Source organism: Nicotiana sylvestris, chromosome 7, assembly GCF_000393655.2.
Source record: "Nicotiana sylvestris chromosome 7, ASM39365v2, whole genome shotgun sequence".
NCBI lineage: Eukaryota > Viridiplantae > Streptophyta > Magnoliopsida > Solanales > Solanaceae > Nicotiana > Nicotiana sylvestris.
In genome coordinates this window covers 79,826,575-79,853,525 of record NC_091063.1, presented here as the reverse complement: position 1 = coordinate 79,853,525, position 26,951 = coordinate 79,826,575, and the positions used below count along the sequence as shown (strand labels likewise).

Sequence of the window (26,951 nt, the reverse complement as noted above, 5' to 3'; positions counted from 1 at the left end):
TTAATTATTTACATGCTTGCAGATTATTTACAGCAGGACCCGAAATGCTTTTACAGAATAAGGAAACATGACCATGCATACGGACAGCTGATCGAACATTATGGGCCCAAATCCAGCTCATGCGGAATGGGCCAGACCTGGGCCACTGTTTATCCGAGGCGGGTCTGTTTGGTCTGTTTTGACCTGGGCTCGACCTTCATAAGGTTGAGGGGCGCGGACTTGTGCCAATTGTTATAAGGTTGTGGCTTGATAATTATAACGAGGCAGTTTATCAAAAGAGAATGAAAATTAACTAAGGCGGATAGTTTTATTCTTTGACATGCATTAAAAGAGAATGCTAATTACAAAACACAACTAATTTCCAAGACATAGCCTAGTATACTGCCAATCCTTTTGTCTGTTAACCTAACCAACATATGATATTAAACCATACTACATTTTTGTATTCACTCTATGAAAGGACCAACTCCAATACCCAAACAAGATTGTAAACCATTACACACTACATAATCATCTATATAGCAACTACATGTGGACATAGATGTATTCAGATCTTCCCTTTTGTATTCATGCTCGACTTTCAAATTACATGGACAGTATTAGTTGTGTACCTGGTATAGAGGAACAAAAGAAGAAGGAAAAGGATCAGCTGAGTAGTGAGCAAACAACAGCAACAGCAGAATTCGCAGCAACAACACAGCAACAACAACCAACCAACAATGATGAAGCTCAGCAAGGAGTCGAGCAACAAATAAGCAATCCCGAAAAAAAACAGAGTAGGAAATAACAGCCCAGAATGTTGAATGTAACAGCAACAGAAATCCAATAACCACAAGAAAGCTTGGCAGACAACAGGAAAAGCAAAACCCCACAGAAAGCCTGATCAAACTGGAATCTTGCACAGTTTCTTCTAGACAAAACTCATTCACAATGTTCTGAAATTTATTTCTGTTTTTCCTTTTTAGTTTTTCTTACTCCCAGGATCTCTCTAGACTCCAAAAAATTGAACCCCTTTCTCATAGAAGGTCTGCCTCTTTTTATATCCTAACCTTAACACTTTACAGTCTTTTTGACAACTCCAAATTCCCCCCTCCCTGTTGTTTTTCCACTCACCTCTTTTAAATAAATAAAACTCCCATCAAATTCCTAACAGCCCCTCTCTCTTTTGTTGTTAAAATGTACTAATCACTTGTTTATTTAACAAAAGTATGGGCAGTGGGAATATAATCTGACAGCACATGCTGTCCAGTTATTTTAATTCCTTAAAGCTAACCATACACATGCTGCCCACGGTCTAAACCAAATGGCATCGTGTTTTAAAATCAAAGTCTGAATCTGCCATTATAACCTTTCCCCTAGATGTTCTTTAATTCGATTTGAACAAAATCAATAGGCAATACAATTCAGTTCCTAATGGGACTCAAATACGATCACAGCAGAAATAAGCAATACGAATCAAGTTGTTACCATTAACGATTGAAACTAATTGACGACATATATCGACTCGACTATATTAATCGTAACACATAACAATCAATCGTTCATATAAACAACACGTATAGAGTCCCGAATGACTTCAGACAAATTTGTTCAAACACTGGGAACTTATGTGAATTAAACTCGTTTGACGACTAATCTAATTGATGAGCACGTATATCACAGGGTATATTCAGAACACAAACAGAAGACAATTGGCCAAATAAAAAGGCCTTTAACAGAGATGGAAGAAATCCGAATGAAAAATAACAAAATAACAAACAAACACAAAGAAATATGCTGACAACTTAATTAGAAATAAAACAAAAGAAAGGAAAACTTACCAAAAAGAGTTTGAAATCAAAATGACCCAAACCTGACTCAACTTCGAACTCTTGAAGCCGAACAAACTTTAATCAGGGTGTTCTCACATGAGAACACCTTGATTAAGGTCTATTAGACCTCAAACCCTTGTCAAGGCCGGCCAGATTCCCCAGGTGCATGTGTTCTAAGGTCTGGATTTCCAGATCTGATTTTTAGGGAGTTGTGGGTAGATTCGGACCAAACCAAGCTTGGTTTGGTCACGAGGAAGGTCAGGGGAGTGTCTGGTATGAAGATGGGGTGGTTTGGCATAGATCGAGTTTTGTCTCGAATCTTCAAATCCAGATTCGAGACGATAGGAGGTGATTCGAGGTTCGTGGTTAGTGGATTCGTGTTCAGGGTGGTTGGATGCTTTAGGGGTGTGAAGGGGGTGGTCACCGGCGTTCGTGCCGCCGGGTTTTGGTGGAGGGGAAGCTAGGGCGGCTTGCTAGGGTTTGGGGTTTCAGCTCGGGGAAGGAGACGAGTGAGGGGTGGGGTTCGGATAGGGGGCGTGGGGTGAAGGGTTGAGTTTATATATGGGGAGGCTGATTGGATCTGAGCCGTTAGATCAGATGATCTCAACGGCTTGGATCTGATGCTGAGAAATGAGACGGGGTCGTTTGGTAGTTAAACGGGGTCGTTTGGTTTAAGTGAGGGGTTGGATCGGATTGGTTCCTGGGTCGGGTTTTGAAACGGGTTACTGATAGAGGTCCTGAGCCGTTGGATCGAGAGTTTGAACGGCCCAGATCAGACGCATGATGCGGCGTCGTTTCGGGAGGTGGTCAGGGCAGGTCTGGTTTGGACTGGGTTGAGTGCTGGTTTGGGCCTGTTTTTGTTTCATTTATTTTGGGCCCAACCGATTTTCTTCCCTTTTTGTTTTTCTAGTTTCATTTTTCTTTTAAAACAAAAAATAAAATAATAGACAATAAAATAATGAAATTAAAACTAAACAACAATGGAACATTTTAACACAATTATCACCAAATATTCAAGTAAGTTAACTAAAAGCCTAGAACGAACGATGCACACCTATATATATTTTTTGAATTTTCTTTTACTGACACATATTTTTGTATTTTTGTTTGATAATGACTAGATGCAAAATGGACAGACCCACAAATGACCAACAACACATGTTACGGAAAGATCGAAAAATTGTACAGCGAAACCATTTGTCACTATTTTTATTTTCTTTTGGAGCGATCGTCCGTGAGGCAAAAATCACGTGCTTACACCGGGTGGACAAATTCCAATTCGGATGGCAATTCTAACTCATAAGCAACCTGTCCAATTCGTCGAAGAATTTTATACGGCCCGATATACCTTGGACTCAGCTTACCTTTCTTCCCAAAACGCATAATACCCTTCATTGGTGAGATCCTCAGGAAAACCCAATCACCAACCTCAAACTCTAGATCACGACGTCGGACATCAGAATAAGATTTTTGCCTGCTTTGTGCCGTCCTCAATCGCTCCTGTATCACTTTCACCTTCTCAATAGCTTGGTGAATCAAATCTGGCCCATATAATTCTGTTTCACCGACTTCGAACCATCCAACTGGTGATCTACATCTCCTCCCGTATAGTGCCTCGTATGGGGCCATTTTAATACTGGAATGGTAGCTATTGTTATAGGCGAATTCTATGAGTGGAAGATGATCATCCCAATTCCCCTTAAAATCTAGAACACATGCTCGTAGCATATCTTCCAGTGTCTGAATGGTACGTTCAGCCTGTCCGTCAGTCTGCGGATGAAATGCAGTGCTGAGATTTACTTGTGTGCCTAAACCCTTCTGGAAAGACCTCCAAAAGTTAGCCGTAAATTGAGCTCCTCGGTCTGATATAATAGATATGGGCACACCATGAAGCCTAACAATCTCCTTGATATACAACTTCGCATAATCTTCAGCCGTGTAAGTTGTCTTCACTGGCAGAAAATGGGCACATTTTGTAAGTCGATCAATTATCACCCAGATGGAGTCAAACTTATGATAAGAGCGAGGTAATCTAATAATGAAGTCCATATTAATCACCTCCCACTTCCAGGTCGGAATCTCTATATTTTGAAGCAATCCACCGGGTTTCTGATGTTCTATCTTTACTTGTTGACAATTGGGACACTGGGCTACAAATTCTGCAATAGACTTCTTCATATTATCCCACCAATACTGCTCCTTGACATCATGATACATCTTTGTCGAGCCGGGATGGATGGAATATCGGGATTGATGAATCTCATTCATAATCTTCTCTCGCAACCCTGCCACATTAGGCACACACAATCGGCTCTGGTATCTCAGTGCCCCGTCTTTTCCGATCCCAAAAGCCATACTTTTACACTGTTGAATGCTTTCTCTTAATCGTACTAAGATAGGATCTTCATATTGTCGTGCTTTTACCTCGGCTACCAAAGATGATTCTGATGTATTCTGTACAGTAACACCTCCGTCATCAGAGTCTAACAATCTGATTCTCATATTGGCTAGCTGATGAAGCTCTTTAATCAACCCCCATCTACCTGCCTCAATATGTACTAAGCTTCCCATTGATTTACGGCTGAGAGCGTCTGCCACAACATTGGCTTTACCGGGATGATACAATATCTCGACGTCGTAGTCTTTCAATAATTCAAGCCACCTACGCTGCCTCAAATTCAACTCTTTCTGCTTGAAGATGTATTGTAAACTCTTGTGATCTGTGTAGATGTCAACATGGACGCCGTATAAGTAGTGCCGCCATATCTTCAAAGCATATATTACTGCAGCCAATTCCAAATCATGGGTTGGATAATTCTTTTCATGCTTCTTCAATTGTCTTGATGCATAAGCAATCACATTCCCACGCTGCATCAATACGCACCCCAAACCTATACCTGAGGCATCACAATATACCACATAACCTTCTGTTCCTTCAGGAAGAGTGAGCACTGGTGCAGATGTCAATCGATTCTTCAGCTCCTGAAAACTACGTTCACAAGTGTCAGACCACTGGAATTTGGTAGCTTTTTGTGTTAACTTAGTCAATGGTGATGATATAGAGGAAAATCCTTCTACAAACCGCCTATAATATCCTGCTAGCCCTAGGAAGCTGCGGACTTCTGATGGTGTTGTAGGTCTCGGCCAATTCTTTACTGCATCGATCTTCTGAGTGTCGACACTAATACCCTCATCAGATATCACATGGCCAAGGAATGCTACTGAGTTCAGCCAGAATTCACATTTGGAGAGCTTAGCATATAACTTACGATCCTGAAGCGTCTGTAATACTATCCGCAAGTGGCCCGCATGTTCCGCCTCCGAACGAGAATACACTAGAATGTCATCAATGAATACAATCACGAACACATCAAGATAGGGCCTGAATATAGTATTCATGAGATCCATAAAAGCTGCTGGGGCATTTGTTAGCCCGAACGACATCACCAAGAACTCAAAGTGCCCATATCTTGTCCGGAAGGCCGTCTTTGGAATATCCTTCTCCCTAACCCTCACCTGATGATACCCTGAACGTAAATCAATCTTAGAGAAATACTTGGCACCCTGGAGTTGGTCAAACAGGTCATCAATTCTTGGAAGTGGATACTTGTTCTTTATAGTAGACTTATTCAACTGTCGATAGTCGATACACATCCGTAACGACCCGTCTTTCTTCCGCACGAATAGGACTGGTGCACCCCAAGGTGAAGTGCTAGGCCTAATAAAGCCCTTATCCAGCAAGTCCTTCAACTGCACCTTCAACTCTCGCAACTCTGCCGGGGCCATTCTGTATGGAGGAATAGAGATCGGTTGAGTGTCAGGCAACACATCAATGCTAAACTCAATCTCCCTTTCAGGAGGAAGGCCTGGGAGTTCATCTGGGAAAACATCTGGGAATTCGTTGACCACAGGGATTGATTGTAAAGTAGGCGGTTTCGCCTCCGCATCCCTAACGCGAACGAGATGATAAATGTAACCTTTTGAGATCATTTTCCTTGCCTTAAGATAGGAAATAAACCTACCTTTCGGTGTAGCAATGTTCCCTTTCCATTCAATGACGGGTTCACCCGGAAATTGGAACCTAACCATCTTCGTACGACAGTCAACATTTGCATAGCATGAGGCCAACCAGTCCATTCCCATTATCACATCAAAATCAACCATTTCTAACTCAAATAAATTTGCCGAGGTTTGACGACTACAAATCATCACAGTGCAACCTCTATATACCCTTCTAGCAATCACAGAATCTCCTATCGGAGTAGATACCGCAAGGGGTTTACTTATCAATTCAGGTTCAATGCCAAACTTATTAGCCACAAAGGGTGTAACATATGATAATGTAGATCCCGGATCAATCAGCGCATATACATCATAAGAAAACACAGATATAATACCTGTAACAACATCTGGAGACGACTCGAGATCCTGTCGACCTACTAGAGCATAGGTTCGATTTTGAGCACCACTCGAACTCGGCACTGCACCTCTACCCCTACCACGACCTGTCGACTGCTGAAAACCCCGTGCTGGAGGTCGAACTGATGAGGAAGAACCAGACACAGATCCAGTCGGCTGAGCCATACCATCACCTCCTCTATTAGGACAATCCCGCATCATATGGCCAGGCTGCCCGCACGAATAGCATGCATCAGAACCTCGACGACACAGTCCAAAGTGGGCCTTGCCGCACTGATCACAATGTGGTGTTGGGGGTCTCATCTGACTAGTATCCCTGTGATGTTGCGAGCCAGATGCCCGCGAACTCTGACCTGGACCAGAATAGGATCGATCATATCGAGGCCTCTGAAACTGTGGAGGAGCACTAGCTACAGGTGGCGCCGAACTCCTCGAAAACTGTGGCCTGATGCGGCCTCTGAAGTCATCAGAATACCCTGCAAATCTTGCCCTCTTATGCTGGCCTCTATCCTGCTCCCTAACTGCCCTCTGCTGGCGCTTACGATCCTCTAGGGTCTGGGCATAAGCTTGAATACGGGAAATATCCATGCCCTCCACCAAGGAGGCTGTCGTACACTCATTTATCAGATGTGGTCCCAACCCATTCACGAACATATGCACCCTATCACTCATCTCGGCCACCATATGGGGAGCATACCTTGCCAAAGAATCAAACTGCATACTGTACTCTCGCACACTCATATTACCTTGTCTAAGGTTCAAGAACTTATCAGCTCTAGCTCGTCGTATCTCAACTGGCAAGTAGTGACGAAGAAAGGCCTCAGAAAATTCCTTCCACACAGCTGGAGGAGGGTTCGGACCCCTGGATCTCTCCCAACTATCATACCAGAGAACCGCTAAATCCCGTAGCCGATAAGAAGCCAACTCTACTGCCTCTGTATCACTAACATGCATAACCCGAAGTGTACGATGAACCTGGTCAATAAAAGTCTGTGGGTCCTCCTTGGGGTCTGATCCGGTAAACACTGGAGGGTCTAAATTAATAAAATCACGAACTCTTGTACTAACTGGTTTCTCAGCAGCACCTGTATTCTGCCTCTGAGCCTGAGCAGCTACCAAGCTAGTCAATAACTGCAAAGCACTCCGCATATCCTGGTCTGGAGTGCCAGACGGAGGAACTGGAGGCGCTGGGTGCCTTCTAATATCCTCTGGAGGAGATGGAGTAGATGAGGTATGAGAGGGCATCTCACTTTGAGCCTCACTTTGTCCTGCTCTGACTTGGGGCACCTGACTGGTACCCTCTCCCGCTGCTGTATCAAGCCGTCTACTAATCGTTTGCTTCCTAGTCGAAGGCATCACTGGAAAAAAACAAGGTGAATATTAGAGACGAACACTTACGACTCAACTCTACGCACGATCTAGATTCAGGAAGAAGGTAACAACCCTAGATGTCATGTAGCCTCCTAATTATAAATGTGGCGCGCTACACATCCATAATCAAGACTCTACTAGACACGGCTCATAGACAACCCCTAGGACAGACTTGCTCTGATACCAAGTTTGTCACGACCCAAACTGGAGGGCCATGACTAGCACCCGACCACACTTGCCGAGCACCAACGTACATTTCATCTAACCTTCATTATTATCTTTTAGGGCTGACGAGATCAATTTAAATGGTAGACCTGGATCATGGACAACCAGCAATAAAATATGACGGCATGAACATACATAGCAGGGGATGACCAGACAATCAAGAAACTACATATAAGGTATGAGCTACCACGCTACTATGAAAGACTATACAACAAAAACTAGCCGACAAGGCATACCAAACTATACATGAGCCGACACCTGTCTATGAGCCTCTAAAAGAACATAAGTGTTGCAACATAGCCGGAACAGGGCCCCGACATACCCATAATGTCTATAACAAAAATTGCATACCAAGACCAAGGCAAGTCCGGAGAAGGGATCTCGCCAATCACCGCTGAACTGGACAGTCTACTGTGGTGGGGGAGCTGCACCTGCCTGTCTATCAGGACCTGCAGCACGACATGCAGCGTCCACAAATAAAAGGACGTCAGTACGAATAAAGTACTGAGTATGTAAGGCAAGGAACCATAAATACGATCAGTAATGTAAGCAAGGATAGAGAATATACAACCTGTAACATCTTAGTACCTCTGAGGGCTACTTACATGAAATGCATGATACATATGTATAAATACATAAACCCTTAAAACATTTGCCTCTATGGGCATCATCATCATCATATCGTACCTAGCCATAATAGGCTCGGTAAAAAAATGTACCCGGCCATCATAAGGCTCGGTAGAATCGTACCCGGCCACGTGGAGCTCGGTAAAACCCAACTGATCAGTGGTTGCACAATAGGTGCCGTACCCGGCCAACTATAGCGTGGCTCGGTAGAGTAAAATAGATACATATATATAATGCATGCTCGACTCATGGAATCACATTCTAAACCTTTCGGAGTGACGTAAGGTCGGTATCCTCTGTACACGTTATTAGGACTAACTCTTCACTATGAACCTTATAAGAATCAGGAAGTACCAACAACATTGATAACATAAGAATAAGAGAAGCAACATTAACATCAATCGTTCCATAAGAGGGAAAACAATGTAAGTACTGCTAGCTTCTAAGAGTAGAGTATCTTGGAAGCTCGTTCATTACATTATGTACAATCGGAGTCGTGCAAAAGAAGGAAAGGGATAGCCTCACATACCTTGTATATACTGCCCCAATCTCAAGCTATGCAATTGTCAAAACTCCTTAGTCTACAATAAGAGAAACGATACTATCGTTATCATTTAAGCGTCATAACTATTATGTATCGACCACAACCTATTTTACGATGAAACGGACAGCACCTCCCCTATATATATGACCTCACACCATTCAAAACAGTCACCAAACAGCCCAAACAACATCAATAATAAACATATTGAGCCTCCCAAAATAGTCCACACACAGCCTAATCACTCCATACATACGACGACCACCGTAGTCGTGTCAAACAACCTGGAAATGTTACGAATAACTATCAGCCCATAACCCTACATATATATGGTGTTTCTCCACACCCTTCCTCCTCCAAAACTCCACAAGATAGTAGTAAAATACGCAGCCCAACAACAACGCAAAACAGTCCACAAAACAATAACATTACTACCAAGCCTTTCGATATATATCTCACAAGTTCTAGCTTCAATGGCTTAGCCGCAACTTGGATAATCTTAAATACATATAGAGTAAGAGGTTACTTACCTTTATACAGAAAGAACAACTCCAATTTGACCTTAAATTTCCATGAAATATCCCTCCAATGCTGCCACAACAACAAAAAAGCGAAACTAGCGATCAATTAGTGTTTTTCGGCACTAGAATCACTTTAGAAGGCTTGAAATCACCTAGGATTGATATTAAGAACATGAGGGAGTATTTACAGAACATAAACCCTTTAAAACAACCTCCCACACGAGCTGGAACGACACAAAAATGAGCAACAACAAGAAGAACAAGAGACTTACTAGCGCCACGGAATTCCCGACACTTGATTTGTGTTGTTTGCCCTTTTTTTGGGTCTTGAATCTTGAGAGAACCTTGAGAGGATATTCCTAGGGTTCTAAGGTCTGAAAATAGTGGAAGAAATGACTTAAAACGGGTTGGAGGCATCCTATATAGGTCCAAACATCTTAAACCGCCTTAGTGGGCCCCATAGAGAGGTGCTTGGCGCAGTCTCGCAAAAACGCGAATATCTCTCTACTCCAAGATCGTATTGATGAACGGTTTAATGCGTTGGAAACTAGACTCGTAGATCTTTAATTTGGTTGATAGATAACCCCGTAATTCCTTGTAGATTAGGAGAAAAGATTAGAAATATTTGACCTAATGTTTAAGTAAAATTATGAACCTAAGTTGCGACAACTTTTGTCGACTTTTGTTTCATAACTCGTTTGACTTCAAGACTTATGATACGGATATTATATGATTAAAATACCTTAATAAATGACCTCTTGAGTGTATTAAGCACCACTAGATTACCTGAAAATACGAGTTACAACATCCTTGATTCGTTTAACTTCTAATACTGGTTAATTACCCTTATAAACTCTTGTATCACTTAAGACCAATAGGATTGACTTCTTATCATCTCAAAGATAATTCCTTCTTAGATTTATATTAACTAATATATGGCATGAACTAACAAATGTGGATATGGGTTGTAATATTTTATTCGATGTGAGGTATGTTTTTAAAGGGGAAAAAAGGCGAACGACATTTCGCTAAAGGTCTTCGTGCTTTTAATATAGTACTAGTCTCTATGTACGTGTTTTGCACGTTTATCCCTCGCAACAATTAAAAGATAAATTGAAAAGAAATTTCTTCCTATAATTTCATATAAAAGATGTGGTTCACGTTCTTATGTTTGGAAGGTGTCACTACACTTTACCCATTCGATTGTTAAGTTATTATCTTATGGCAATGAACTTCTTTAGTGAAGAGTTATGTATTGCTAAGTATTTAAGTATTCGTCCTACTAATAATTGCTGGTATCATCTTCAGTGAAGTCAAAATTAAAATACATTTTACTTTTGTAAGGAAACTTGACAATTAATATCTCATTTAACTTATCGACATATTGTGCTAGCTAAGATTACTTTTTTTATCATGTATTTTTTGCACAAATTTCTATTTGACGATATAAATATTTCATTTATTAAGCAACCTTTAACATTAGTATCATCATTCGGCTTGACAACCAATTGATCATAATGAAGGACCAAATTCTCTTATTGTATGTTTTTTTCAATTTTCGAAATGAAGTAAGAAATTATTGAATGTTGGGTCTATTTTTGTTCTCATACTTTTTGTTAGCTGAATTATTTCCATTTGATATTATAAATATTTTCTATCAAGCTTGTATTTATAGTCTATATTCTCGTTAAATTTGTACCACCGGTAGTACTTGATGATTCGCCTCTAAAATATTACTTTCTCACCAGGTAATATTTTTACTTACTTGTAGTTATTCGACCAATTGGGATCTATGTAGATATTTTTGGCTGAGGTTCCGGAGATAATTAATTTTTTTTTATATGAGTATGTTATTCTATGGAATATAAAAATTTTACGTTGTTAGTATAAACATTTAAATCCATTTATATGTTACGAACGCAGCTGAATTAGGAAAGGGGAGTGGAAATATCTAGAAGAAACGGGAAAGAGGAGTGTATATTAGGGTTTGCTGGAGTGAGTCACGTGAGCTACACATGTCTATTAATAGAATGGTGTCATTGCATTCAGTAAAAGTGAACGGTCGAGATTCAAAGCCTTAGTTACATCTAAGGGTTGAGATTAGACTTCAACATATTAAATAAAATCGTTGAAGAACTTTTTGAAGCAATTATGATTCTAGTAAACTCCTAACTACTTCTCATTCTCTCTTCTCACTTCTCATTTCTCTCTCTCTTCCTCACTCCTCTTCTTTCTTCTCTAATTTCAGGTAACCGCCATTGGAGCAGCTTATTAGAGCTCATTAGTTTAGCTACTATATTACATTCTATTGTACAATTGAGTGTAATTTGGATTCTTCTATCAATAATACACACATTTGTTACTTCTATAATTTTCTAATCTTAGTATATTACAACTTGGTATCAGAGCTTAATCCTAGCAATATGACAATACCAGAAACTCGTTCAAAAGTTACAGAAGAAACAGTGAAGAAGATTGAAAATCAGCTTCAAAGTTACATCGAGTCCAATGACTCAAAAATGGAGGAACCGGGTAGAAAATTAGACTTGTTGATGGAGAAAATGGTTCATCACCATGATGAAATTCTGGGCAGTGCACCTAGGGATGGACTTCATCTAGATAATTCAACAAGTCAACCCTATAAAGGGGAGTACAACGAGCAAGGCAGATCTCAGAGGAGCAATCATTATGCTAAGTATGTCTTTCCCTATTTTGATGGTGATGATCCCTGTTCATGGCTGAGGAAAGGTGAAAGTTACTTCCACTATCATCGCATCTCGGATCCGGAGGAGAAATTAGAGGTAGCAGCTCTTCACTTGACGAGTAAGGCTGAATCCTGGTTTTTCTCCTATCAAATTAGCCAAGGAACAATCAAATGGCATGAGTTCACTGAAAAGATTTGTAAAAGATTTAAGGGAGCTAGTAATAGTAAATTCAATCTAGTGGGAGAATTTAAAAAGATTGATTAGAAAGGGTCAGTAGATGAGTATTTGGAGAAATTTGAAGACCTGAAAGCATGGGTACTGATTAGGAATCTTACTATTCCTGAAGAATTGTTTTTAGAATTCTTTGTGGAAGGGCTTAAAGAGGAAATTATGCATACTGTTAAAATGCTAAATCCATTTTATTTAAGCCAAGTCGTGGATAAGGCTAGACATCAAGAGAATTTACTAAGTGCATTAAGTAAAAAAAAAAAAGGACAGTTGAACAAAGCTACCACTTCAAATCACCAACAGAATATTAGAGGAGGAGGGTTACCAATGGAAAATATTGGGTATAGATTGTTTGAAATTAGGAGAGCTCAGGGATTATGCTATAAATGTGGGGACAAATATCAGCCAAGACATCAGTGCAAGCAGAAACTGAATGTTATATCTGCTACAACTGAACATCAGGAGATGAAACAAAATGGAGAAATTGAAGGGGATACTATGAACAATGATGTAGAAACAATGGAAGAACCAATGGATGAGGCCATTGCTTAAATACTTTATCAGGGACTGAGGTTCCTAATACTATCATATTGAGGGGGGAGGCTAAAAGGAATATAATTACTATTCTCCTAGACTCACGAAGCACTCATAGCTTCTTGGACCTAGAAACTGCTAAAAAGATAGGGTGCACCATTAGTGATGCAGTCCCTATGAAAGTAACTGTGGCTAATAAAAATCATATTTTTAGCCTCCACACTTGCCTAAAGTTAAAATGAAAAATTCAAGGAGTAGAATTTGAAGACTCAGTCAAACTGGTGAGACTAGGAGGTAATGACATGATATTGGAAGGAGATTGGATGAAGGGACACAACCCTTTACTTTTAGATTTTGTAGGGTATAAGATGCAGGTTACTCATAAGAGTAAAAGGGTAGAGTTGAAAGGAATCTATAGTCAAGCAGAACTGAAGAGCATTACAGTCACATGAATTAAACATATGTTGAAGAAAGGGCAAGCTATACGGGTGTCGTGACCCAAATCCCGGTCGTGATGGCGCCCAGCACACTACTAGGCAAGCCCGACCATTATTCAACACTTAACCTAATTTATCAAAAATAGCGGAAAGAAATATCAATTAAGAAAGATTAAAGTACTGAAGATTTTAACAAAATACACAATATAATCTCGCTAGGACTCGGTGTCACAAAACTGAGCCTCTAGAATACAGAATATCATCCTAATATACGGTATATCCAAAGTCCGATAATGCGGAAATAAAGAGATAGGATAGGAGGGAGAAGATCAATGACTGTGAACGCCGTGCAGCTACCTCGATACTCCCAGAGGCTGGATCTGCTGATCAACTGGATCTATTGAGCTTGAGACTGCCCTGGATCTGCACACAAGGTGCAGGGAGTAAAGTGAGTACTCCGACCCAGTGAGTAATAAAAGTAACTACAGTCCGAAGATAAAAAAATCCAGTAAATACACAAAGTAAGCTACAATCCGAATATACAGCAACACATGGAACTGAACAGCTAAACACCAGTATAAATACAAATACATGAATGCAATGCAATGCATATGATGGTACATTCCAGTACCCACTGCGACGTGCAGCACGAGCCATCCATATTTATTTATCGTCGACGGCGCTCACTAGGGGTATGTACAGACTCTGGAGGGGCTCCTACAGCCCAAGTGCAATATCTTGGTCAGTCATTGTTACCTGACCGGTCAGCCATTGTTATCTGACCAATTTATATCATACAGTGCCATTGTTACCACTGTTCAAGTATATCATCCAGTGTCATTGTTACCATTATTTCAAGTATATCACACAGTGTCATTGTTACCACTGTTTCAAGTATATCACACAGTGTCATTGTTACCACTGTTTCAAGTATATCACACAATGTCATTGTTACCACTGTTTCAAGTCACTTTATAATCAGTCCAGAAAATAATATAATAAGCCCCTTGGGCATTTACAAAACAGAAGTTCCCACCCCGGAATACATTTAAAAATATCATTTAAGTTTTCAACACTTAGAATTATGGCTGAGTTTGCAAAACAGCATTTAAAAGCTTGGACTGAAATTAAATGATATGCAAATCATGTTAAGCAGTAATATCAATCCACGAAGGATTTTACAAATCGGCACAAGGCCCCAAACATGGCATCAAGCCTAGTAATATCAATGAAGTATGTGTATCAATCACCAGTACAGTATAAACATCACACGGGATGGACCAAGTCACAATCCCCAATAGTATCCGACCCCTCACTCACCATGGAGTGCGTGTCACGCCTCAATATAGCGTTACGATGTGAAAGTCCGGGATTTCAAACCCTAAGAACAGCATTTACATCTATTATTCACCTCAAGATGGCCAAAAATCTACTCCGCGATGCCCTTTCCTTTCGAATCGACCTCCTCGCGCGTCGAATCTTACCAAAATCACAAGGAATATATTATAATAGGCTAAGGGTATATAACTCAATCGAAAAGACTCGAAAAATATCGAAAATCACGAAATTTGCAAAACCCGAGCCCCGGGCCCACTTCTGGAAAAATTACGAAAGTCACATCACCGGATTCCTCGTCTCTCCACGAGTCCGTACATATAAAATTTACCAAAATCGAAGTTCATTTGGCCCCTCAAATCACCAAATCTTATTTTCAAATCTCTAGGCCTAAATCTTCAATTTTTCTACAATTTTCATGCTCAAATCCATACATAATTGATGTAACTCAAAATAGTTGGGGATAACTTACCTTCACATTGATGATGAAAATCCCCTCTTGAAGCTCCCCAAAAATCGTCCATACTTTGAAGAAATGAAGAAAAGTGAGCTAAATCCGTGTATAAAAGAATCTGCCTGTACTTCGTCGAGTTGTACCTTGCACTTGTGCTATACATGTTGTACATCCTATTAAAATTGTTCCTTGTCAGACACCTTCTATTTAAACACCCATAACGTTTTGTATAAATATCCAAATGACAAACGGTTTGAATATTTAGAAACTATACTCAAAGATCTTTAATTTGATAGGTTGTACACCATATAACTCTTTATATATCCTGAGATATGAGCTTCTAAAATGCATCGTAAATTCTGCCGAAATTGCTCAAGCAGCCCTTTTCGATCCATCGTAACTTTCTGAGATGATATCCAAATCGCGAATGGTTTAACTTTCCGAAAACTAGAATGTATGGGCTACAACTTTCGTGTTTTGCACTTTTTCTGATTTCTTATAGATTACAAGATATGAGCTTCCAAACTAGACTACTCACACCTAAAATTTTCTGGGCACAGCAGAATTTTCTGCAATTTTTCCCAAGTCCGAAATCACTCCGAGACACCTCCGAAACACTCCCGAGCCCTCGGGGCTCCAAACCAAATATGAACACTGACTCTAAAACATCACACGACCTTGCTCGAGCGATCAAATCGCCAAAATAACATCAAAATCAATGATTTGAGCCTTAAATCCAAGAATTCTTTCAAATTTCATAAACTTTCAAATTTTCCAATTTAAGGTCGAAACCCGTCAAACAACGTCCGTTTGTAACCAAACTTTACAAGAAGTGCTTAACCAATATATATGACATGTACCGGGCGTCAGAACTAAAATACGAGCCCGATACCATTACTTTCTGATCAAATTTTATTTTCATTTTCCTTAAACATTTTCAGAAAATAATTTCACGAAAAAATTCATTTCTCGGGCTTGGGACCTCGGAATTCGATTCCGGAAACACGTTCAACTCCCATATTTTTCTATGGACCTTTTGAGACCAAAAAATCACAGGTCCGGGTCCGTTTACCAAAGTCAACTTTAACAATATTAAATATCAAATATTTTCAAAATTTTCCCATAATTCATATATTTCAACACAAAAATATTTCGGGCACACTCCTAAGTCCAAAATAACCTAACGAAGCTATCCAAACCATAAAATTCGCATTTCGAATCCGATATCAAAATTTTCACTTCCGGCCAAATTTTCTCAAAAACCTTCAATTTTCCATCTTTAGCCGAACGGCTCCAAAATGACCTACGGACCTCCGAATTCACTTCCGATCGCGCTCCCAAATCCAGAATCACCATACGGAGCTACTCCCAGTCTCGGAATCCCAAACGGACATCAATAACACTGCAATGCATTTTAAACCAAACTGATGCAATTTCTTCTAAAATGCTATCTTCCACAATAGGCGCCAAAACGCTCCCAGGTTATCCAAAACCCGATCCGGGCATACGCCCAAGTCCGATATCATCATACGAACCTGCTGGAACCTTCGGATCCCAATTCCGAGGTCGTTTACTCAAAATTCCAATCCTAGTTCATTTCTTCAATTTTAAGCTTTCAAAATGAGAATTTCCATTTAGATTTGACTCCAAACTTCCTGAATTTTAATTCTGACCATACACACAAGTCAATATACCTGAGATGAAGCCGCTCATGGCCTCAAACTGCTGAATGACGCGCCGGAGCTCAAAACGACCGGTCGGGTCGTTACAATCTCCCCCGCTTAAACATACGTTCGTCCTCGAACGTGCTGAGAACTACACTGAAGTAGTCTGAAATCACTTGTTTAACACATCATGCACCTTCCCATGCTACCACTACTCCGTTGAGCACATTAGCTCGATAATTCTGTAGATATACTTATTTATTCAAGCAAATAAGCCATTAGGCCCAATTCCAACATCCTGAATTTCCCTGCCAAGCCTGTTTCCATCATACGACCACCATATCAATCTCCACACGCTGTACCCAAACATGACTGCATAACTTTGCTGAATTCACACTTTGCATCACTTTACTCATAGAACCACAATAACATTCTTTAAACATAATAGTCGAAATTCCACGAATCTGATGCTCCCATTGCATCTCATGATCTACACAGGTCTTACTCTAGTTTTATTTTTCAACACCGATACGACTGAAGAGATGTGCCGAAATTCACAACCAACTGCTGAATCAACAATTCATTGGATCTACACTCCTGACAAGTTCCATTACCTTGTCCCAAACCAAAGAATGATCTTTGCTCTATAATATACTTCATATAATCAGTTTGCACTGACCCCAAATCTAGTAACCTCGTCTCACCCAGTACGAACTGCTCAGGCAATAAGCCACCTCAGACATAATCAAAAATCCCACAAGACGCCACAATGTGCCAGTATGCTATCAATTCGAACGCGATACAAAAGGAAGGCGAACTCTAGAAGGAACTACTCAACTCGCACACTAACATAGACTTCCTCAGAAAACAGGGAAACAGAACACACAAAAGCAAATATGGGCACTTGAACTGAACATCACACTGTTGCGGCGTGCAACCCGATCCAAACAACATACCCATGGCGGTGTGCCACCCGATCCACATATAGAACTCACATAAGGAGATATACGTCGAGCTGAATAGCTCATCACATCAAAATACCGAATATCGGTCATAAACACACTAAGGTGCATAATATCATTCCCAAGGAAACATATAGCGCTATAGGCTACAAACTCAAGCACAACTGAGGTGCGATACATGATCTAAGTCTCATCCTGCTCATATAACATCACCGCTGAGCGGAACCTCAACACATAAGGAATTTATCAAGCTGTCTCACAACTCATTCAGTGCAATATATCTTTACATGAATTAACTAACCACGAAATAAGACCGCGACTATCCTTCCATAAAGAGCGCATTGCTGAAATAAACACAACTGGCCTGACGTAAGGCTCACTTCCACATTTAAATCTATCCACCGACCTCAAGTCGATCCTGATCGTGCCAAGCTAGGCCAATAATCTTTCACAGGTCCATAACCCAATAAACAGAGTGCCCTCCAGGCATAAATTCTCAAATGGATGATATTACCAAAATCCTCATACTTGGTTTAAATTTCTAATTAATCAAGTGACTACATGTCACACTTATACAATATTCCTGTGGGACAAGCTCCCACCATCTTCCGAAATAATTAACGGGTCTGCACATCCAAACCACCGGCTGCACTAACGCTGAAAAGCGATCAAGAATCCCTAACCAGGATGCAAAGCCTTTCTCACAGAACACCGACCTCAGGTGATACTAACGTCAATACCCATCTTACTCAAAACACTGAAACTCATATACTGCTCATCCGAGATCGTGACATCACAGTCATTGACCAAACTGCAACCTTGGTCCTTACTTCAAATTCCATACCACTCACTGCACCTCACGTGCCAATATACGATAGACGCGATTTCCATCACAACTCTGGAACCGCCGATAGGCTAATACTTCATCACATAAGACTTTCCATTTAACTCACTTCAGGAGAACTATAGCAGCATACATGCGAATCCTCATAATCGTCGAATATGCCAATCTCTAAGTAGTTGTCCAAGCCACCATAACACTTTCTGGGATCCGCCTACTCATAATAGGCCCTAACAAAAGAATGCTTCAGAATAACATCAATCACTGCGGCCGACAAGCCTCACATGCATAACTCGATCACGCTGAACGAACCGATCACTGACACCAGTATACCAACTCAACTATGGCTAATCAATCTACTTCCTTCCAATTTATCCTTGATTGCCTTAGAAATAATAATATCTCCCTTTAACACCTAACTTATTTCAACCAAACTCACCCCGAGTGACCTTAAATCACGAGACCATGTTGTCTCAAATACCATGACCATTTCATGTCTCTCAAATGCTACACCGCAAGTCAAAACATCATAGAACATTCTTGTGCCTTTCTTCATAAGCTGCTTCAAAAGCTTGACTCTTAACCGTACTTATAGACTCAAAATCATTAGGCACCACACTTTACCTCTTGAATTAACTAGGACCGCTATTGAGAGCCACCCAGCTCTGACTTGGCCCCGAATGCAACCAACTCTACTGAATTTTATAACATATGAATACCCTCTCGATAAAGCACCTAGAGGGATCACTTCCCTCGAAGCCTGCACCTATACGAGGCATAAATCATGAATCTTCCCTCAAGTCTGAACATGAGCCAATAAGGCTAACCATAGCATGCATCCAACAATTCATTTACTCAAATTACCACTCATGGTCCTTTTCCGTAGCTGCAATAACCCACCAATACGCCAATAACCAGAATTCACGCAGGTAATAAACCGTGCAATCAGCTAATCAACAGCAAGCTCCCCAACTTGGCTCGAAGCCATAGATCACAACACATATACTCTATTGCTGTCGTAATATCATGGTGAGATTAAACTCACTCCATCATAAGCTCGTGGAAACACGAATCATCTGGAATTTTAACTCTTCTGCAATTCTTGCATTTACTCACACAACAGTTAAGCCCACTCTCTAGGCGACCAATTTTTTTTTTTTAAGTCCTAAATTTTTCAAAAATTTCGGCAGAGCCTCCTTTGTAATTGGTCCTATCCACCTGCCAGAGAATCACCAAAACCATCCTAACAACACATCCACAACTTGACAAAGCATCACAATGCATATCAATTACATAAATCTAAATTGATACATGGACATGCGTTGCACCTATTTGAATCATAACACATAGAAAATACCATTCAACCCTCCATTATTGGGCTATTCAACCAAGTAGGAACATATTCTTCCTTTAATATTTTCGACCTTCAAGGTGGTCTCCTTGACTCAACGATTTCGTCATAATACATTTACGGAAGCGATCTCAGCTCCCAGACTTATCTAACTAGGAGACACGAAAAATATTCTTCACGCGCCCATAACTCGGGCTACTCAACAAATCACAATAAGAAACGAATCACTTAACAGTTCATCTACTATCCAGTAGGCTTCTTCGCCACTACCAAGTCGTACAAATACACCTCGCAACACTAACATACTCATCACGTGGATATCCAACCGCCATTCCGGCTAACAAGGACAATAATGAACATATGAGTACAAAACACTTGCTCACAAAATCAGCACCTCGGTGCTCAAACCATTGGCAAAGATTTGACCTCAAGTCCTCCAGACTGGTCTAACTTCAAACTCACAGAAATTACACCTCGCCCCTCGATCGGGGAATCAAAAGCCATCGAGACACATCTGATACTGAGCACCCGTTGGTGCATACGATCAAGCGGAAGGAATTTCAAAAGTTTCTTTTCAAGCTAAATCAAGGACGCACAATAAGAATTTAAGAATGTGAAGTTTTCCTAAAGGTTCGGCAGCCTCTCGAGGATAGGTACATACGTCTCCGTACCGATCCGCGAGACTCTACTAAACTGGCTCATGACTCGCGAGACCAAGTAACCTAGGCTCTAATACCAACTTGTCGTGACCCAAATCCCGGTCGTGATGGCGCCCAGCATACTACTAGGCAAGCCCGACCATTATTCAACACTTAACCCAATTTATCAAAAATCTCGGAAAGAAATATCAATTAAGCAAGATTAAAGTACTGAAGATTTTAACAAAATATACAATATAATCTCACTAGGACCCGGTGTCACGAATCTGAGCCTCTAGAATACAAAATATCATCATAATACACGGTATATCCAAAGTCCGATAATGCAGAAATAAAGAGATAGGATAGGAGGGAGAAGATCAATGGCTGCGAACGCCGTGCAGCTACCTCGATACTCCCAGAGGATGGATCTGCTGATCAACTGGATCTACTGAGCCTGAGACTGCCCTGGATCTGCACACAAGGTGCAGGAAGTAAAGTGAGTACTCCGACCAAGTGAGTAATAAAAGTAATTATAGTCCGAAGATAAGAAAATCCAGTAAATACACAAAGTAAGCTACAATCCGAATATACAGCAACATATGGAACTGAGCAACTAAACACCAGTATAAATACAAATACATGAATGCAATGCAATGCATATGATGGTACATTCCAGTACCCACTGCGGCGTGCAGCCCGAGCCATCCATATTTATTTATCATCGACGACGCTCACTGGGGGTGTGTACAGACTCCGGAGGGGCTCCTACAGCCGAAGTGCAATATCTTGGTCAGTCATTGTTACATGACCGGTCAGCCATTGTTACTTGACCAATTTATATCATACAGTGCCATTGTTACCACTGTTCAAGTATATCATCCAGTGTCATTGTTACCACTATTTCAAGTATATCACACAGTGTCATTGTTACCACTGTTTCAAGTATATCACACAGTGTCATTGTTACCACTGTTTCAAGTCACTTTATAATCAGTCCAGAAAATAATATAATAAGCCCCTTGGGCATTTACAAAACAGAAGTTCCCAGCCCGGAATACATTTAAAAATATCATTTAAGTTTTCAACACTTAGAATTATGGCTGAGTTTGCAAAACAGCATTTAAAACCTTGGACTGAAATTAAATGATATGCAAATCATGCTAAGCAGTAATATCAATCCTCGAAGGATTTTACAAATCGGCACAAGGCCCCAAACATGGCATCAAGCCCAGTAATATCAATGAAGTATGTGTATTAATCACCAGTACAGTTTAAACATCACATGGGATGGACCAAGTCACAATCCCCAATAGTATCCGACCCCGCACTCGCCATGGAGTGCGTGTCACGCCTCAATATAGCATTACGATGTGAAAGTCCGGGGTTTCAAACCCTCAGAACAGCATTTACATCTATTACTCACCTCAAGATGGCCAAAAGTCTACTCCGCGATGCCCTTTCCTTTCGAATCGACCTCCTCGTGCGTCTAATCTTGCCAAAACCATAAGGAATATATTACAATAGGCTAAGGGGATATAACCCAATCGAAAAGACTCGAAAAATATCGAAAATCACGAAATTTGCAAAATCCGAGCCCCGGGCCCACTTCTCGAAAAATTACGAAAGTCACATCACCGGATTCCTCGTCTCTCCATGAGTCCGTACATATAAAATTTACCAAAATCGGAGTTCATTTAACCCCTCAAATCACCAAATCTTATTTTCAAATCCCTAGGCCTAAATCCTCAATTTTTCTACAATTTTCATGCTCAAATTCATACATAATTGATGTACTTAGCTCAAAATAGGTGGGAATAACTTACCTTCATATTGATGATGAAAATCCCCTCTTGAATCTCCCCAAAAATCGTCCATACTTTGAAGAAATGAAGAAAAGTGAGTTAAATCCGTGTATAAAAGAATCTGCCTGTGCTTCGTCGAGTTGTACCTTGCACTTGTGCTACACATGTTGTACATCCTATTAAAATTGTTCCTTGTCGGACACCTTCTGTTTAAACACCCATAACGTCTTGTATAAATATCCAAATGATAAACGGTTTGAAGATTTAGAAACTAGACTCAAAGATCTTTAATTTGATAGGTTGTACACCATATAACTCTTTATATATCCCGAGATATGAGCTTCTAAAGTGCATCGTAAATTCTGCCGAAATTGCTCCAGCAGCCCTTTTCGATCCATCGTAACTTTCTGAGATGATATCCAAATCGCGAATGGTTTAACTTTCCGAAAACTAGAATGTATGGGATACAACTTTCGTGTTTTGCACTTTTTCTGATTTCTTATAGATTACAAGATATGAGCTTCCAAACTAGACTACTCGCACCTAAAAATTTCAGGGCACAACAGAATTTTCTGCAATTTTTCCTAAGTCCGAAATCACTCCGAGACACCTCCGAAACACTCCCGAGCCCTCGGGGCTCCAAACCAAATATGAACACTGACTCTAAAACATCACACGAACTTGCTCGAGCGATCAAATCGCCAAAATAACATCAAAATCAATGATTTGAGCCTTAAATCCAAGAATTCTTTCAAATTTCATAAACTTTCAAATTTTCCAATTTAAGGCCGAAACCCGTCAAACAACGTCCGTTTGTAACCAAACTTTACAGGAAGCGCTTAACCAACATATATGACCTGTACCGGGCGTCGGAACCAAAATACGAGCCCGATACCATTACTTTCTGATCAAATTTCATTTTCATTTTCCTTAAACATTTTCAGAAAACAATTTCACGAAAAAATTCATTTCTCGGGCCTGGGACCTCGGAATTCGATTCCGGAAACACGTTCAACTCCCATATTTTTCTATGGACCTTTAGAGACCGAAAAATCACGGGTCCGGATCCGTTTACCAAAAATGTTGACCAAAGTCAACTTTAACAATATTAAATATCAAAATTTTCAAATTTTCCCCATAATTCATATATTTCAACACAAAATATTCCGGACACACTCCTAAGTCCCAAATAACCTAACGAAGCTATCCAAACCATAAAATTCGCATTTCGAATCTGATATCAAAATTTCCACTTCCGACCAAATTTTCTCAAAAACCTTCAATTTTCCATCCTTAGCCGAACGACTCCAAAATGACCTACGGACCTCCGAATTCACTTCCGATCGCGCTCCCAAATCCAGAATTATCATACGGAGCTACTCCCAGTCTCAGAATCCCAAATGGACATCAATAACACTGAAATGCATTTTAAACTAAACTGATGCAATTTCTTCTAAAATGCTATCTTCCACAATAGGCGCCAAAACGCTCCTGGGTTATCCAAAACCCGATCCGGGCATACGCCCAAGTCCGAAATCATCATACGAACCTGCTGGAACCTTCGAATCCCAATTCCGAGGTCGTTTACTCAAAATTCCAATCCTAGTTCATTTCTTCAATTTTAAGCTTTCAAAATGAGAATTTCCATTTAGATTTGACTCCAAACTTCCTGAATTTTAATTCTGACCATACACACAAGTCAATATACCTGAGATGAAGCCGCTCATGGTCTCAAACTGTTGAATGACGTGCCGGAGCTCAAAACGACCGGTCGGGTCGTTACAATGGGCTCATTTATTTACCATAACAGCCCTGCCAGAACCAGGAAGTGTAGAGAAAGAAAAGATACTTGTGGCAGTATCTAAAGTCATTGCTGAATTCCCAGATGTGTTTGCTGAACCCAAAATGGTGCCTCCCAAAAGAGCTCATGATCACCCCAAAATGCTGAATTCCCAGATGTGTTTGCTGAATTCCCAAATGTGTTTACAGGTACAATTACTTTAAAAAAAATGAGATAGAGAAACAAGTTAATGAGATGCTAAGTAATCAAATTATACAACCCAGCCATTCCACACTTTCCTCCCCAGTCTTATTGGTTAAAAAGAAAGATGGTAGTTGGAGATTTTGCATTGACTATAGAGAATAGAATAAGTTGATTGTCAAAGAAAAATTTCCGATCCCACTTGTAGATGATTTAATGGATGAATTGAGTGGCTCTTCCATTTATTCTAAGATTGACCTTAGGGCTGGTTATCATCAAATCAGAATGAAGGAGACTGATATCTATAAGACTGCTTTCAGAACTCATCTAGGTCATTATGAGTTTAAGGCCATGCCTTTTGGTCTAACTAATGCTCCTACTACATTTTAGAGTCTTATGAATGATGTGTTTAAGCCATTTCTCAGGAAATTTGTTTTGGTCTTCTTTGATGACATATTGGTCTATAGTCCTTCAGTCTATAGTCATAGTATACACTTGAGACAAGTGTTGGAAATTTTGAGGCAAGAACAACTATTTGTCAAGTTATCTAAATGTTCATTTGGACATGATAGTGTAGAGTATCTGGGGAATATTATTTCAGGAAGTGGGGTAGCTACAGATCCTGCCAAAATTGAAGCCATGACTAATTGGCAAAAGCCTAAATCTGCCAAAGAATTGAGAGGTTTCCTAGGGCTTACAGGATACTATAAAAGGTTTGTAAGGGCCCATGGCAATATTAGCAGACCTCTTACTGATCTATTGAGGATGAATTCATTTCATGGTCTTATGAAGCAGAAGCAGCCTTGCAGCAATTTAAAACAACCATGTCAACAGCCCATGTGTTAGCATTAGCTGACTTCACTAAAACCTTCATCATAAAGACAGATGCTTGTTCCACAGGAATGGGGGCAGTTCTATTACAAGAGGGAAGATCTATTGCTTACTTTAACAAGGCTTTATCAATCAGAAATAGAGGTCTATCTACTTATGAGAAGGAATGCCTGGTTGTACTAATTGCAGTAGAAGGTGGAGACACTATCTAATGGGGGGCCATTTCATTATAAGAACTGATCATCAAAGTCTCAAATACCTATTGGAGCAGAAGATTATGACAGCACTACAACAGAAAGGTCTAACTAAGTTATTGGGCTTAGATTATGAGTTCAGTATAAAAGAGGAACAGAGAATAGAGTAGCAGATGCTCTATCCAGGAGACAGGAAGGTGACTCTACTTTGTGTGCCATTACCTCATCAGATCATACTTGGATGCAAGAAGTATGTCAAAGCTATGAAGGTGACACTAATGCACTACAACTGATAGCTGAGTTGATAGCATACCCTTCTAGTAAACCTAAGCTCAATTTACAGCAAGGTATTATTAGGTTTGACAATAGAATTTGGGTGGGCAAAGGAACTAATTTGAGAACTAAGATATTTGAAACACTCCATCAATCCCCCTTGGGAGAAAACTCTGGTCAATTAGGGACCTACAAGAGAGTTGGAATGGTATTCTACTGGCCAAACATGAAGATAAATATTTCTAAATAGGTATCTGAATGTGACATCTGTCAGAGGATGAAGAATGAGAATGTCCATTCTCCTGGTTTACTTCAGCCATTGCCAATACCTGAGATGCCTTGGCAAGACATAGCTATGGACTTTGTGGAAGGATTGCCTTCTTCTAATCATAAGAATGTAATCTTAGTGGTGGTGGATAGATTGACCAAATATGATCATTTTTTGCCTTTAAAACATCCTTATACAGCTAAATGAGTAGCTGAGGTATTCTTACAAGCAGTTTACAAGTCAATTTTGGCAACAACTTTTTAGAGCTATGGGTACTAAGTTTAACATGGCAACAGCCTATCACCCTCAGTCAGATGGTCAGACAGAAAGACTCAACCATTGTCTAGAAGCCTACCTATGATCTATGGTTTTTGCTAATCCTAAAAAGTGGTTGAAATGGCTACCCTTGGCTGAATTGTGGTATAACACCAATTATCACAGTTCTCTACAAACTACTCCCTTCCAAGCACTTTATAGGTTTCCTCCTACACAGGTACCCCTAGGGTCATTACCTCATTCAACACAGACAGGAGTGGGAGCTAATTTAGCTCTAAGGCAACAGATGTTACTCAGCCTCAAAAACAACTTGGTACAAGCCCAGGCTCGCATGAAGTTTTATGTTGACAAGAATAGGTCTTAAAGGTAGGAGATTGGGTCTATCTCAAACTACAACCATATAGACAGTCGTCTATTGCAGTTCGAAAGAATCTTAAGCTCATTTCCAGATTCTTTGGGCCTTACAAGATTCTACAAAAGATAGGCAGTGTTGCTTACCGTTTGGAGCTACCAGCGACTTCCCAGATCCATCTTGTGTTTCACGTCTCCCAATTGAAGAAGCGAGTAGGACCGGAGGTGAATCCACAGCTTTAGCCTCCGATTTGTGATGTGCATGGTCGGATACTGGTCCAACCCTTAGCAATCCTTGAACGCAAAAT

The 26,951-nt window shown here is 40.3% G+C and overlaps 1 long non-coding RNA gene across 1 annotated transcript; it reads right to left on the bottom strand.

Annotated features, from left to right (window-relative positions):
- Positions 1–20,949: 20,949 nt before the first annotated feature.
- LOC138872437 (uncharacterized) lies at positions 20,950–22,552 on the bottom strand. The gene is made up of 3 exons (XR_011400812.1): positions 22,491–22,552; positions 22,091–22,153; positions 20,950–21,138 (listed from the first exon to the last, which is right to left on the bottom strand). It is a non-coding gene; the product is annotated as an uncharacterized lncRNA (long non-coding RNA).
- Positions 22,553–26,951: the final 4,399 nt, after the last annotated feature.